Source organism: Pteropus alecto, unplaced genomic scaffold (genome assembly GCF_000325575.1).
Source record: "Pteropus alecto unplaced genomic scaffold, ASM32557v1 scaffold21, whole genome shotgun sequence".
Taxonomy (NCBI): domain Eukaryota; kingdom Metazoa; phylum Chordata; class Mammalia; order Chiroptera; family Pteropodidae; genus Pteropus; species Pteropus alecto.
The window spans coordinates 12809415-12814499 of NW_006436282.1; the positions used below are offsets into that span (position 1 = coordinate 12809415).

The window sequence follows — 5085 nt, forward strand, 5'->3', positions numbered from 1 at the left end:
GTCATATTATATTTGGCCATGAAATCAGTGGCTCAACTAGCTTTTTGGTTGGAATGTTCTCTCTTCTAGGTAGGACAGGCTAGTCTAGGAAATGTGGTCTTAATTAGTTCTTTGACCTGCTCTAGTGTACCAGCATTGAAGCTTTAGTTACCTCTGATACAGAGGGATTGCACGTGTTCTGTGTTTGCATCTGGCTCTTGGAGCTGCTGTCTTTCTTGGTAGGGAGAGCCATGCTATGCACACCCAAGAAGAGGCAGTGAGGGAGGCTGTTGTCGCCCTAGGTTACAGCTCTCCTATTCCAGAGGAAAGAGGCTGGCCTTTGAAGCTAGGCAGATATATGTTTAAACCCAGTATACATCATTTTCTCACTTTTTGATCTTGGACAAAGGATCATCTCTGAGACTTAGTTTTCTCCTATTAAAGTGTGGAGAATATTGTCTATATCATGGATTTCATTCACTATCAAAAATTTACTTTTCTTATCAATAAATAGCTGTTGAATGCAATTAAGTGATAACATTTTTGAAATTATATGCATCAAGCTAACTGTGATTATTTGTTCTACCTTTTGGGTTTCTGTTATGGGCTCAATGTATATGTCACTCTAAAATTTATATTTTGAAGCACTAGCCCCAAATGTGATGGTTTTCGGTGGTGGGGCCTTTGACAGATGACTAAGTTTAGTTTAGGTCATAAGGGTAGGAACTTCATGATGGATTAGTGCCCTTACAAGAAGAGGAAGAGACAGAGATCTGTCTCTCCATGAGCATGCACCCAAGAAAGACCATGTGAGCATACAGCAAGAAGGCCACCATCTGCAGACCAGGAAGAGGGTCCTCACCAGACATTGAATCTGCCAACACCTTGGTCTTGAACTTACCGGCTTCTAGAACTGTGAGAAATAAATGTCTGTCATTTAAACTACTAGTCTATATGATATTTTGTTATAGCAGCCTGAATAGACTGAGACTTTATAAAATTCCCACATGGTCCAAAAAAGTAGTTTAAGCAACATATGAAGTAATAAAAGGGCAAAATGTATTGGAATTTTTTTTTCTTCTAAATTTCTTACTAACTCCTTAGGGTAAGAGCTATAACTCACATCTTTGTTTAGGATCTCCAGTATTTGGTGTATTATTTAGTACTTAGGACTCAAAAAATAACTGTTAAACACAACTTAGGATATAGAGTGATAAATCCGTCCTCATATGTTCTTATCACCTACAGCCTCCATTGATCAATCTCCCCATTACTCATGCTTAAAAACCCATGATGGTTTAGACAAATAGGCTAAAATAAAAACATTTGATCAAAAGACTCATAGGGAAAAGTGCGCTATAGTTTCCACCATGAGTTTGGGTATGAAACAGAATGGATTTAAATTCTAACTCTGCTCTGTGAACGAAGAAGAGTTATTTAATTTGACCGACTCAGTTTATTCATCAAATAATCTTGGCAGACCTGTTTTGAGCATCATGGGATATCATGTATAAAAAAATATGAAGGTTTTCTGAGTAGTTTTATCACTCTGTATCCTTATTTAAATGTTTACACTGTTTCTTGAGAATGATTTTAGAGTCACCCAGAGAACTCTCTTTTGAATATCATTCTTTGTTTCAAATGTATTTCCTTGTGGCAGGAAGCGATAAAAACACATGGCACAGACAGCTAGTGACTGAAGAGGAAGTTAATGGTGTTTGTTTTTCCTCCAACATTAGTAGTTCAAAAATTAAAAATAAAAATGTGTCTTGCCAAGTTTGGGAAATACACAGAATGCTTTGATTCTAGGATTACAATGAACCTAATTTTTTGACATTAGTATTTCTTTTATACTTATGAATTAAAGTGCTTCTTAAAGTCAAAACTTTGAGGTTTTATGTTTTATAAACTGTAATGATTAAAATATTCAAGTGCCATTTATTACATGTGGAATTTATTTCTTATTTACACTGTAGACTTAGAAACCAAGAGAAGGTTTAGAGTAAAGCATTCGAAATCATTGACAAACACAATGATACTGTTAAGATTCCATGTGAAGACTGTAATGCCCCTGAGAAGACAATGCTTTAGGTGGTTTTTAAGCTCTAATGGGAACAAATAAATAAGGACTTCCCCCAACTATGTACTGAAAAAACCCCAGTTGTGATTGGGAAGTATTGTTTGACTTAAAGCCAGCTCATTTTTCACCAGAGATTCCTGCACAAGTTTGGGGGCATTACGGAAGATGATGGAAATGAAGTGGGATGAGGTGAGGGGTGTTGCAGCAGAAGGCAGCCGATTGAGAAAATCTACAAAAGTGACATAGATCCTATTCTAGAAAGTTAAAATATTTTTATTTTGGGGAACAAATTTTATAGTTTGGAAGGCAGAATGTATCTACTTTGAAATATCTTTCATTTGATTAAAATAAAAATTTATGTGTTTTCCTCCAGCCACCTGAATATCATTTTGATATTGAAAGAGGCTGAGCCGCAGTTTATTTGAGTGGGTCACTTTGAGGTGGCTTATCTATTATCAGGTCTTTTCTCCTGTTAGGATCTTTGTTTTGATCACCTTTGGATCTTTTACTTTTTCACCCCATGCTTTAAAATTTCTGTATTTTTGTTGCCAGAAATTGGGTCAAAGATACTGATTCTGGGGAGATGAAACTTCACCAAGCCTCTGAGCACCGTGCGGGGTGGGTGGTTGGTACTTGTGATCCCATGTGGAAAAGAACAGAACCTTTACAGCTTTTTCTATAGATAAGGTCAGTTATTTTCATAGGTTAAGTCAGGCAGAAAGTTGGAACCATAATAAATTTCATCAATAATGCAGGTAGTCTTGATTAGCTTCTACTATTTGTTTCATTTCAGTTGAACAAATATTTATTCAGCTCCTGTTTTGAGTCAGGTATTTTGCCAGCCACTTACTTCCTTCTGTATGGACAATGACTATTCAGGTAATTAAATCAATCCCTCACTTTGCTTGTGAGATATCCTAGAGGATTTACTGAAGTAGAGGTGTTTCAGGATTATTTGTCAAAGATAATAAAGATGTATGTAGCTCTATGTTTTGTAACACAATATGCCACTTTGGAACTGGTTATCCTTTATCTAGAAATTTTCCTGATATCTTGAACTCAAATTTTCATTCATTGGAAGCCCTGCAATGATAAAGTTCATGTAGAATGTTTTTAAAAATTTTTACTTTCATAACACATTGATTTTTATTGAACTTTCGCCCTGTCGCTATTTATACGGTGTCAGTTCTGTACTAAGAGCTGATGGAGGTTTTTAATTTTTATCTGACAACCTGAGAGGCAGCAAGACCAAGGCAGCTGACGGTCTGGATGCCATGTGGGGTTTTGTTTTTCCCACATCGTTATTGCTTCTTGCTTGCCTTTCTTGTGTGGCAGTTCCTGAAGGCGGTGTCTGTTTTCTGTCTCTTCTTTTGCTTTTCAAGTGTTTGTGCAAAGAGTATTATTCTGTTTGAATATTAGTTGAATATTGGCCACACAAGTCATTGCCTGAAGCAGTTACAGCATCAGAAAGTAGTCCTCAGATGGCACCATGAGCCCGTTTTTTCTTGATGGCTGTCAGCACCGAGAGGGATATGCACTAGGTACAAGCCAATGGAGGGAGATGTAGACAAAGAGCCTGATCTTGTCAGTAAGTAGAGAAAAGTGCTTATTTAAAAAGAAATATTCTCAATCTTTTAAATCTTTCCTGATTTGAATGATTAAACATGATACTTTAACCATTTTTACTTTCATTCTTGATTATTAATGGTTTTGTACGTTTTTTCCCATATATTTATTGGCTTTTCCACTCCTGTTTTGATTTTCTGTTTGTGCCCTTTGCCCAATTTTCTTCTAGACTGTTCCATTTTGTTATTGATTTATAAGAGCTTTTTGTATATTATTCAAATTTTTTTTCTGTGGTAAAATATATATAACATCAAATTTAACATTTTAAACCTTTTGAGCGTATGCTTTAATGGCATTAAATACATTCACATTGCTGTACAACTCTCACCCAAATCCCTCTTTAGGAAGATAGTGAAAAACAAACAAACATGGTTAGATGCCACGAAATAGTGGCAATGTCCTAACCATGTATATGTTTTGGAAGCTTAAGTATCTCTTTCACCCTGTCAAGGGGAGTACTTTCATACAACACTAGAAAAACTTGTTGAATGATATAATCCCCTCATTGTTTCTTGGGATCGAAATCTTCCTTGATTGTTGCTTCTTCACTTTAAAAGACATAGTCATATGTTCAATAAACAAGCAAAAAGCTGTTTTCATATAACTATCTTACTGAACAAGTTCTATTTTGTTGAGTCTTTATAGTTCTTCCACTTTTTATTTAATCTACTGGTGTTTGATGTTTTCCTTGCTTGCCAATGTGGTATTTCCAGCTGTGCATGGAAATTAATTTTCTATTTGAATAGACAATTCCAGGAAACTATCTATTAAGGTTATAGGAGGCAAAGAGAATGTTGTTTTACAATTTTTTTTCCTGATGTTCTTGGCATTATAAGGAGAGGAAAAAGGTTGATTTAAAAGTCTGTGATTAGCAATTTAATTTTTTTGTTTCTAACTAATATTATTTAAATAAAATAAACTTTGCCACAGATTACAAAAGTGGTCAATAATTGAATATTTTTTGGCACTGAAAACTTCTCCATTTAACAAAACAATTCTGAATGGGTCTTCCATGGATTCTGAAACCTTTTTTGGACAATAGAGCCCTTTGTGTATCTGATTCCGTGGAACCTCAGAATCTAAGGTCCATAGACTCTTACCTAAAACCTAGGGACCAAGTATGTTTTGTAATTTAGAATTTATTAGATTTTACATTTCATGTCACCTTTAATGGAGTCTGGAGTGTTCCTGTGTAAGTCAGTGAATATAATTAAAATTAATATTTTCCTGTAGTGAAACTCATAGATATTAATACTAAAGAAGATAAAGAATAAATAGCCTCATTTTTGTTTAGACCAGTTTTTGTTACCAGACGAGCTTAGATTTGTCACCAAATGATTTATGAAAAACCTTTGTTTTTTAGGATTATGAATAAGGGACAAACAAAATTTCACCTGTTC

At 35.0% G+C, this 5085-nt stretch overlaps 1 pseudogene; it reads right to left on the reverse strand.

Moving 5' to 3' along the window:
* Positions 1 to 4045: 4045 nt before the first annotated feature.
* Positions 4046 to 4157, reverse strand: LOC112479974 (annotated as a pseudogene).
* Positions 4158 to 5085: the final 928 nt, after the last annotated feature.